General features: G+C 42.6%; 1 pseudogene; it reads left to right on the top strand.

The window, feature by feature from the left end:
• The first annotated feature begins 3652 nt into the window (after positions 1–3652).
• LOC115101077 (prostaglandin E2 receptor EP4 subtype-like) lies at positions 3653–9436 on the top strand (annotated as a pseudogene).
• The last annotated feature ends 2430 nt before the right edge of the window (positions 9437–11866 follow it).

Raw genomic sequence — 11866 nt, 5'->3', positions numbered from 1 at the left:
AATGGATGATACGATGGAAGATACCAAATCATTCTGAATTGATTTCGACATCCCAGAAAAAAGACAGTCTAAAGTTCCATATGTTCAGCAAGTAAAGCGTCAACGTGCAATTACCACCGCAAGCTCCTTGTAGTTGCCCTTGTTATCGGGAACTTTCCCTCTCGTCATGTCCTCTAAAAGACAATTCTTACATGCCCAAAAACACAAATCGAATCACATTTTATTTGTCACATGCGCCAAATACAACAGGTGTAGACCTTACAGTGAAATGCTTACTTACAAACCCTTAACCAACAATGCAGTTTTAAGAAAATCCCTGAAAAAAAAGTAAGAATAACAAATAATTAGAGCAGCAGTACATAACTATAGCGGGGCTATATAAACAGGGGGTACCTTTACAGAGTCAATGTGCGGGGGGACCGGTGTCGAGGTAATTACGTACATGTAGGTAGAGTTTAAATAAAAGTGGCTGGCGTAGGAGGGTGGGGGGAGCAATGCAAATAGTCCGGGTAGACATTTGATTAGCTGTTCAGGAGTCTTATGGCTTGGGTAGAAGCTGTTTAGAAGCCTCTTGGACCTAGACTTGGCGATCTGGTACCGCTTGACGTGCGGTATCAGAGAGAACAGTCTATGACTAGGGTGGCTGGAGTCTTTGACAATTTTTAGGGCCTTCCTCTGACACTGCCTGGTATAGAGGTCCTGGATGGCGGGAAGCTTGGCCCCGGTGATGTACTGGGCCGTACGCACTACCCTCTGTAGTGCCTTTATTTTATTTTGTATTTTATTTTTTTACCTTTATTTAACTAGGCAAGTCAGTTAAGAACAAATTCTTATTTTCAATGACGGCCTAGGAACAGTGGGTTAACTGCCTTGCTGTCGGAGGCCGAGCAGTTGCCATACCAGGCAGTGATGCAACCCGTCAGGAGTACAGGAGGGGACTGAGCACGCACCCCTGAGGGGCCCCCGTGTTGAGGATCAGTGTGGCGGATGTGTTGATACCTACCCTTACCACCTGGGGGGCAGCCCGTCAGGAAGTCCAGGATCCAGTTGCAGAGGGAGGTGTTGAGTCCCAGGGTCCTTAGCTTATTGATGAGCTTTGATGGCACTATGATGTTGAACGCTGAGCTGTAGTCACTGAATAGCATTCTCACATAGGTGTTCCTTTTGTCCAGGTGGGAATGGGCAGTGTGGAGTGCATCTTTTGGTGCGTTATGCAAATTGGAGTGGGTCTAGGGTTTCTGGAATAATGGTGTTGATGTGAGCCATGACCAGCCTTTCAAAGCTTTTCATTGCTACATTTAGGCGGGTTACCTTAGTGTTCTTGGGCACAGGGACTATGGTGGTCTGCTTGAAACATGTTGATATTACAGACTAAGACAGGGAGAGGTTGAAGATGTCAGTGAAGACACTTGACAGTTGGTCAGTGCATGCTCGGAGTACACATCCTGGTAATCCGTCTGGCCCAGTGGCCCTTTATCTCAGTGCAAATATTGCCTGTAATCCATGGCTTCTGGTTGGGGTATGTACATACAGTGACTGTGGGATCGACGTCTTCGATGCACTTATTGATAAAGCCAGTGACTGATGTGGTGTACTCCTCAATGCCATCGGAAGAATCCCGGAACATAGTCCAGTCTGTGCTAGCAAAACAGGCCTGTAGTTTAGCATCTGCTTCATCTGACCACTTTTTTATAGACCGAGTCACTGGTGCTTCCTGCTTTAATTTTTTGCTTGTAAGCGAGAATCAGGAGGATAGAGTTATGGTCAGAGTTGACAAATAGAGGGCGAGGGAGAGTTTTATACATGTCTCTGTGTGTTGAGTAAAGGTGGTCTAGAATTTTTGTTCCCTTTGGTTGCACGTTTAACATGCTGATAGAGGTAAAACTGATTTAAGTTTCCCTGCATTAAAGTCCCCGGCCACTAGGAGCGCCGCCTAGATTAGCATTTTCCTGTTTCCTTATGGCAGAATAGAGCTCATTGAGTGCGGTTCTAGTGCCAGCCTCGGTCTGTGGTGGTATGTAGACAGCTACGAATAATACAGATGAAAACTCTCTAGGTAGATAGTGTGGTTTACAGCTTATCATGAGAAACTCTACCTCAGGAGAGCAAAACCTTGAGACTTCATTAGATATCGTGCACCAGCTATTGTTTTAGCTAGCAGAACGGAAGACAATGGCAGATTCGCCACTCGTCCCCTGATCCTCACAAGGCATCCTGATCTCTGTCCACGAAACCTACGTTTCCTTTTCCAGTGAATCACGGGGATCTGGGCCTGGTTGTGTGTCTGTAGTAAAACCCTCATGTCCAACTCATTGAAGAAGAACTCCTCGTCCAATTTGAGGTGAGTAATCCAAGTTCTGATGTCCAGAAGCTCTTTTTGGTCATAAGAGACAGTAGCAGCAACATTATGTACAAAACACTGGTCTTGGTTAACCGCTTAATAACATCCCTGTTTCTTCTTACTTTCTTGTTGTGTTGCATAGTTTCAATATGCAGACCTTCGTCATGATCGATACAGCTTTTTCCCAGAAGCTTGAATCTGATGTGGGCATTTATATGCCCCCTGATTTTGTTTTGCAGTTTAGCTGAACGATGGATGTTCTTCAGGTCCCTGTACCCCCCTTTCGCCCAAGGCTCAATTCTTTCCAAAAATCAGGCAAGGCCAGCAATACAGGCAGCTTGATGAAAGGCTCCCTGTTAAACAGCTATACTTTTGATACCAATTGGTATTGAAAGCCCACTCACCTTTTCATCCTTCTTCATAAAACTGATCTCAGGCAGAGGTCTACCCTCGGTTTTAATTTGCACCTTTTCCGAGTAACCCAGAGAATGAAAGGGGTTCTTCAACAAAAAGTCAACAACATTTTCAGTAGGATTGGCAGCGAAAACGGCTAGTAGATACAGTAGCTGCTCAAGCTGGTAGCTAGCTACCTACTGCTACTTGCTACTGAAGTTAGCAAGACAAATTGAAATAAATTGCAATAACTGGACACAAAAATAAAGTTATAAAACCATGAAAACTATGTATAATCTACCACCTCCATCTCCTGTATTTTGAAGAAACTCATTTTAATTGAATAATATCCCCCAAAATGCTCAACTATCACTTTTCAATCTCTATCCAACAATGTCATCAACTCACCAAGCTTCTCAACACATAACCTCCCCATAATGCTCTGCGGCACAACCCCATTACAACACACTATGTTCATTCTCTGATTCTAATCTTATGATTGGATGGACAGCATGTCACTTCATACTGCAAAAGCTTTGATTGGTTGATGGTCATCCCCCAGAAGTGGTCATAATTACCATGTAGGTCTATGAAAGGGGGTGAGGCCTACGAGCCTCCTTGGTTTTGTATTGAAGTCGATGTACACAGAGGAGGACAGAAGCTAGCTGTTCTCCGCCTACATCATGGTGCTACCCCCAGAGAGTGCTGTTGAAAGAGCTTCATTGCAAAACAGTGTGTTTTAATCAATTACTTGGTGACTTATGAATATATTTAGAATAGTTGTATCTAAAAAGGATAACTTTTTTAGTGTTTCGCTATTTTTTAATTTTTTATGAAATTTCACTGAGGAGGATGGTCCTCCCCTTCTGGGATATGCTTTTCAACAGTAAAAGTAAAAACATTCGCTGGAGGACGTCTTTAAAGCTGCTCCACCTCCAAAAGTGCGGAGCCTCTGCTTCAAACTTACAAGTGAAGGGAGCGACGACAGAGGAGTTGAACATGTTGAACACTGCAGCGCGGTGTGCAGAACGCCTCAGACAAAAACACTTCTGATAGTCAAAAACCTAAAGTTAGCGACTAACAGAAGAGACGAAGGTATACACGGAGACACGGAGACATTCGTTAGAGTGGTTATTCGAGTGCGTAACGGTTAGATAAGATGATGGAACTTGGGTGGATTTGCACGTTATTGAGCAACTTGGAGAGCACGCACCAACGAAAGAGTAACTATATCGTCTACATGCCAACGGTTTGGGAGATAACACTGAAGAAGAACTAACTATTTCGTTCCACATAGACAGTTACAGAATAATGTCGGGTATGAATAACGGCACGATGACAAGTGGGCCCCGGGAGCCTACTATCCCGGTGATTATGTTTATATTCGGAGTGGTGGGGAACGTCATCGCCATCGTGGTGCTCCGAAAGTCTCGGAAGGAGCAGAAGGAAACCACCTTTTACACCCTGGTGTGCGGGCTTGCAGTGACCGACCTTTTGGGCACGCTACTGGCCAGCCCCGTCACCATCGCCACCTATGTGCAAGGGAAGTGGCCGGGTGGAGAGTCACTGTGTCAGTACTCCGGCTTCATCCTTCTCTTCTTCTTTCTAGTCGGCCTCAGCATTATCTGTGCCATGTCAATAGAGAGATACTTGGCTATAAACCATGCGTATTTCTACAACCATTGCGTGGACCAAAGACTTGCGGCGTTGACGCTTGCGGGCATCTACATTTCTAACGTGCTGTTCTGCGCGCTGCCTGCCATGGGGCTGGGGAAAGTGAATAAACAGTTCCCAGGGACCTGGTGCTTCATCGACTGGCGGACTAATGACTCCACGCACGCCGCCTTCTCCTACATGTACGCCGGGGTGAGCTCCTTTCTTATCCTGGCCACGGTGATATGCAACGTGCTGGTATGCGGGGCGCTGATTATGATGCACAAGCGGTTCATCCGCAGAACATCGCTGGGTACGGACCAGGGAGGACGCATAGCGGACCTGAGGCGCAGACGGAGCTTCCAACGGTTGGCCGGCGCAGAGATCCAGATGGTCATCCTGCTCATCGCTACCTCCGTGGTTGTTCTCATCTGCTCCATACCTTTGGTGGTAAGTTGACATCTTGCAAAATAAGATTTTAAAAAAAGTTTCGCAACATGTTGGTCTCTCTTTTGTGTCTCTCGTTGTGTGTGCGCGGGAATAGATAACGTTCTGGTTGGTGTGGTGTCATTTGTAACAACTTTTTACGTCAGCATACGCATTCTTAATTGGAGGGAACATGCCCAAAATGTGCATTAAAGAAAATGGTTTAATATTTAGTAAATTAGCTCCTAATCGAATGAAAGATATTGATAGGCTTGATTATAATTCACGTGTAATTAATTAACGTGTGATTGCACTGTTATTGTGCAGACGCTTGTCTGCTGAGGTGTTGTTACTCTGGTAACTCTAATGTCAATTTCTGGCGCTCTTGCCATTAGAAACATTTCCTTACTTTGAGAAAAATAAGAACAAGTAAATATAATTGATCTATTGATCATTTTTGCTTTTATCTTTAGATACAAAAGTCACCAGTAACAAAACTATAACTATAACAAAACCTTAAAGAGAAGCCCTTGGATTAATAATATTTTAGATGAATATCTAATTTCATAGCATGAATAACAAGTATTTGTGATTTAGCAAACTGATAAGGAAGACAGGCCAATTCACGTTTGTGTGTACCTTGAGAAATGCAAATATCCAGATTTCATCAGCTCATCGATTGGTGGTGTCTCCTTGTTGGTGGGTATCTGTTGCACCTGTGCTGGCTTGTCCATCTTGTTGCTGGGTGGTGTTACACCTGTGCTGGCCCAGGTGATGTTTGGGAGTTGGTGTGGGGTTTTCTTTTTGCTAGCCAAATTTAGTGTCCATCCATGGTGGGAATATTTTAGGGTAGATTTTCCAAGTTGCTTGTCAACTTTCTGTGGAGACCCCCATGGATGTCCTTCAGAACCCCTTTTGAACACCTGGTTTGGTTGTGAGTGAAATTTTTCTTGTTTAGTTCCCTTTGTTGTGAGTGAAATTTTTTCTTGTGGGAGAACGTAGCACTTGTCTCTGATGGGATCGGTCTGTCTGTCTACGGCTCAGCCAGTGTCAACCATTTCCACCAAACTCTGCCCTCTGAACATACTGTAAAACCAAATGTTTAGGATCTGAGTGTTTAGGATCAATTTACACGAGGAAACATATATATTAAAACTAACTATTCTAAAAATCAAACTGCAACAAAGCATGCTGAGAAATATGATAATGAGGTCACTCCCACGTCTTTTCGCCTCGGAGAGTTAACGGAAATTGATTCAACACAGTTGAGTAACAACAACACCACTCGATTGAAAAGATGTCTTGAGTCAAATGTCCTGTTAAGTGCTGAAATGTAGTTAAGGTGACAGACATTCCTTACACTGATCTGAATAAAAGTTATGGAAAGTCACATCACTTTGTAATGACTAAATGCACTCTAGAGGATGATGGGACAGTAAACACTAGTGTTTGAAATCAGATCACCTAGGAGACATACAGTAGGTGTTCTCCTGATTGGAAACTGACAGGAAACAGCTGACTATCATGTTTAATCTTGCATTTTAAACGCCTTTGTTTTAGATGAGAACACTCATTGGCAAATCTAAATGCCTAATGTTTAAGTTTTAAACACTGACGTTTACGTTATAAACGTGTCACGTTTTATGGTTTTACAGTGCAAAGAATACAACAAGCCATCCTGTCCCCATGCACTGCATGATAGTCACAAGAGGATACTGTAAGGACAGAATCACTAGAGACTGTACATCCTACACGCTTCGAAAAACACTCCACAACAAAAATGAAAAAACAAACTGCAAGGTACTGAGGGCAAAAGTTCTGAAGAGGACCAATGATATATTGTGTTCTATAAACCATCCCCATGCAGCATTTGAGAGTTACATGTAAGGACAGATTCTCTAGAGACAGTACATTATATCCCGCAAGCTTCAAAAACCCTCCTCTGGAAAATAAAACTGAGGGCTTAAGGTCTGAAGAAGACCCTTTGGTCTATAATTAGATATTATTGTGTTCTATATGCTGTCCCCATGTGCTCATTGAGAGGACCAAGCCACTACAGTACATCCTGCAAGCTTCAAAAACTCCAAACAAAAATGAAAAGACTAGCTGAAAGAGACCCTGTAAGGGCAGCATGTAGACTAGCGGTTAAGAGTGTTGGACCTGTAACAGAAAGGTTGCTGGTTTGAATCCCTGAGCCAGCAAGGTGGAAAAATTGCCATTCTGCCCTTGAGCAAAGCAGTTAACCCCGAATAACAACTGCTCCCTGGGCGCCGACGACGTGGATATCAATTAAGGCAGCCCCTCGCACCTCTCCTATTCAGAGGAATTGGATTAAATGTGGAAGACACATTCCAATTGAATGCATTCAGTTGTACTACTGACTAGGTATCCCCCTTTCCCTGTAGTTCAATAATCAGTGTCCTTAAGAGTTCTCCCTCCTACTGCATTTACCAGTAACAACCTTATCATATAAGCTAGTTACTTTACTTCACTTGTTTTGACATTGTGAGTCAGAAATGCTGTTAATTGGACCCAGGGGAGAGCCAATGGCCAGAGACGTTCATATGACTGATGATTAACATGGGGAGTGGGGTTGTGTTTTCATTGGCTCTTTGCCCAGGCTTCCGTGCCGCTGCCTGTTAGGCTGATACTATTGCTCCTAGTACACTCCAATGCCAATGCCAATGCTCATCTTATGCCAACGTTACAACATCATAGTCAAATAGGTTAGACGTTTTTCAACCATGATAGTTTGTTCTGTATGTCCGCTATGTATACTTTTTCTTGCACTACAATAACATGAAGAACTGCTAGGTTTAGATTAATGTTATTCATGTTTGAAGAAGAAAGCTGGCTTGAATGCTACTTCAATTGTATTTAATTAAAGTAGTTCAACAGGATTCAATAGGAAATCAATCATTTAGTAAAATTTGTACATTTTTTGTCATTTAGCAGATGCTCTTATCCAGATCTTATTGAACACACCTATTGAAGCTTCCAATGTACATCCTCCTCATACATACACAGAATAGCCCATAACCCTTAAACCCTGTCCATCTCCCTTCCTTCCTCCCTCAGCTGCGGATTTTTGTAAACCAGCTGTCCAGGATTGAATTTGATGCCCGTTCAACTCCCATAGAGAAGAACCCAGATCTCCACGCCATCCGAATTGCCTCCGTCAACCCCATCCTCGACCCCTGGATCTACATCCTGCTGAGGAAGACCGTCCTACTGAAGCTGGTGGAGAAGATCAAGTGTTTGTTCTGTCGCTTGGGCAGCCAGGGGCGGGGCTCAGGGGTCAGTGGTCAATTCTGCTGCGGAGGTGAAGATCATCGGAATTCGTCCATCGTCTCCCTGGACTCCCCGTCACTGGTGTCCCGCGAGTTGAAGGACGTCATCAGCACCTCGCAGACGTTTCTTTACCTTCCAGAGGGGACTAAAGGGGGGCTGGGGGGGTTTAGAGGGACAGGGGAGAGGGAAGACCTAGCCTCCCTACTGTGGAGCACTCCCTGCTCCGGGACCAACAGACACCAGCGGGTAAGGGGATGCAAAACGATCCCAAAAAGGGCCCCAGGATATCAATGAGGTCAGAGGGGACAGTTGACCCTTCACGTCTGAACAGGGTGCAATTGGACCGAAAGGACAAGACTCTGCATGTGACATTTACAGACGAGACACTGAACTTACAGGAGAAATGCATCTGATGGACACAAACACACAAACTCAGCCAGAGTGGCTGATAATACAGAAAAGTCACAGAGGGAAGGGAATTTAGGACTTCTAATAGCCTAAAAGTTTGGGACTTCTGACGGGTTGAACTGAAATACACGTTGATAAACTGAACTCACAGGTGAAGGATTTCTGGGAGCTGTGCAAACACACGGTTGGTTTTACTGACAGCTGACACAATAAGAGGAGAAATAGTAATCGTTCTATAGTGATTGTGTTATTCTTCGAACTTTGAGTTCATTGGAGATGCTCCAAAATGGAATGTCAGCCGAGCAGAAACATGATGTCCTGTTTAGGGTTTGGACAAAATGGAAATACGGTGCCAAAGTGGATTGTAGGAGATTGGATCTATTGACATGGGTGGATCTATTGTATATGTCACAGTCTTATTACAATAATACCAATATAATATACCAGCACACACATCAGTAATGAACATAAAATGACATATGAACTTTTATAAAGACTATAAGGAGATTTCATTGCACTTTCCAAGAACTCAAAACCATTGAAAGGCTGTCAGAATGCTATCGGTATAGAATGTTGCTTACCACTGACTACTACTACAAACGTTGTGATATACTGTAAATAGTTATTAGGCTACAATGTGAACTGTGTCCCATAACATGAATTAATTTTTTTATGAAAAAATAAATGTTTCTTCTCTGTGAGAAGGTCAAGTTAGTTTGTATCCATTTAAAATTGTTACAAGATGGATTGAAACAGTATGCTACATTTCAACATTTGCATCATATTGGTTAACTTGGCAGCTCCACAAACAATGCCTGAAGTATAAAAATCAAGCAAGAATATTGAGCGCATAATTCCGTGCATGTCACTCTTTTACTTGTACTGAGCTTGTATGGTCGAAATAACAACGATTATTTAAATTTCTGTCTTTTGTTGTGTTCAAATGACACATCAGCTTCATATGTGTGCATGTCCATTGCTTTCCCCCCAATTAAGTGATATCAGCGAACTGCAAAACTGGATGATTTGTTTTCAGTGTGGCTGAAGTACCCACTGGGCACCAGGGTCTTAGGCACAAGTAGGCCTTGATGGGCCCAGGCCCAACTACTTGGGAGCCAGGCCTACCCAATCAGATTTCATGCTCTACTTGTCAGTGTTCCAAACGGGACATTGTTTGTCTTTTTACTTAAACACAGTACTTGACTTGGGAAGAAGCTCACCGGAACTGAATTGTCTTCTGCTTGAGTTACTGCACCACCTATAGAATATTAGCTCAAACCTATTGAGGAGTGCACCTAAATATGCATACATTATCAGATTATCACATTATACATTATACATTATCAGAAATAATAGCAAGCAGTAGGAAGGCAAATACACTGAGTGTACACAACATTATGCTCTTTTCATGACATAGGTGAATCTATCTGAATCCAGATGAAAGCTACAGTATATTTTTAGTGGCCTCCCACTGGTCACAAACGGGTTGAATCAACATGGTTTCAACATCATTTGTCAACGTATTGTGACGTGGAATCTATGTGGAAAGTACTTTGAATTTGATTTGAAAAAAGTAATCTACGTAAAACTGTTGTTTTGAGAGTGAAATTTCAACAACAGGATTATGTCATCCTGATAACCACTTTTCAACATAGCTAAACCTTGTATAAAATATGTTGAATTTGTACCTTTGAAACAACGTCATGAAACATGGTATCAACATTTTACATGTTGGGTTTTATTTTTGTTCAGTGTAAATATTTAACTTAGATGTTTGGTTCAGATGGAGATGGGAATCCAACATACCAAATATTAATTTGTAGACAAACTGGATATTGAATTGTGTTTGGTTTTCAACGCAACGAAATATCAATATTTGAAGGAGATTTATTTTCTGCTTAGATAGTTCCATCTGTGCCACTGACTGTCCAGCTTTGATTCTAGTTTCTCTTCAAATGAATAATTGATGAGTACAAAATATCTGAAATTGAATTCCCATTCGAACTTTGTTGTGCTTTTAAACGGTTGAAAGCTAAGCCAAAACATATTTAGATGACAACTAAACCAAAACTCTGACAGAGATTTCTATTGGAATTTGTTTGTGATTTTAGATGTTCGAACACATACAGTACCCATACTCATTTCAGAGTTTTTCTTTATTTTTAATATGTTCTACATTGCAGAATAATAGTGAAGATATCAAAACTATGAAGTAAAACATATGGAAGCATGTAGTAACCCAAAAAAGTGTGAAACAAATGATGGAAATCTGTTCTCTGGTCTGATGAGTTCAAATTGTAGATTTTTGGTTCAAACCGCTGTGTCTTTGTGAGACGCAGAGTAGGTGAATAGAGTATCTCCACATGTGTGGTTCCCACCATAAAGCATGGAGGAGTCGGTGTGATGGTGTGGGGGTGCTTTGCTGGTGACACTGTCTGTGATTTCTTTAGAATTCAAGGCACACTTGAGATGGTTTGGGATGAGTTGGACCGCAGAGTTAAGGAAAAGCAGCCAACAAGTGCTCAGAATATGTGGGAACTCCTTCAAGACTGTTGGAAAATAATTCCAGGTGAAGCTGGTTCAGAGAATGCCAAGAGTGTACAAAGCTGTCATCAAGGCAAAGGGTGGCTACTTTGAAGAATCTCAAATATAAAATATATTTTTGGGTTACTACACGATTCCATATGTGTTATTTCATAGTTTTGATGTCTTCACTATTATTCTACAATGCAGAAAATAGCAATGTTGCAACGTACATTACAATTATTTATTTTACTTTATGGGGACTGAAGGTTGAGTTAAGGCTCCCAGGCTTGCAAGGACAGACCAGATACAAATTCAATTAGCACGAAGGTAAAAAGGGGTCGAGCCCTTAAGGCCCAACAAGTGTCAGGAGTCTTTGAAGTGTCCTCTGTAGCCCCCTCTCGCTGTTCAGCGACCAGTCACTGGGATTTTCTACAAGAAATCTGCCTCCAGAAATAAAAGCTTCTCCCAAGTGGGTGTGACACCTACTCCCGTTGCCTGCTGCACTGCTGCTTGGATTGCACCTGGCGATCTGCCCTAGCCAGTCTCCCCCTGTCTGGTACAGGTACCTCCACCACACTCACCCCTCTCTCCAGAGCTTTCGCACGCCTCCAGCACACACACACTTTTGGGACGAGTGACTCTGAACTTAAAATGGCTTACAATGGCTAGTTGTCATATTTAATTTTTTTCTTGTGCATTTTGCTATTTTCCTCATGACTCCTGCATACTTTGTTGACTACAAACTTTCTTTGCCCAACCGTGGGACAGACTGTTTGTTCCCGCACTCGGGACTCAGACTCTCTATTGGTTACATGGACTATTGGCCTC

Source organism: Oncorhynchus nerka, linkage group LG19, assembly GCF_034236695.1.
Source record: "Oncorhynchus nerka isolate Pitt River linkage group LG19, Oner_Uvic_2.0, whole genome shotgun sequence".
Taxonomy (NCBI): Eukaryota; Metazoa; Chordata; class Actinopteri; order Salmoniformes; family Salmonidae; genus Oncorhynchus; species Oncorhynchus nerka.
This window is presented reverse-complemented; position numbering and strand designations above follow the sequence as displayed.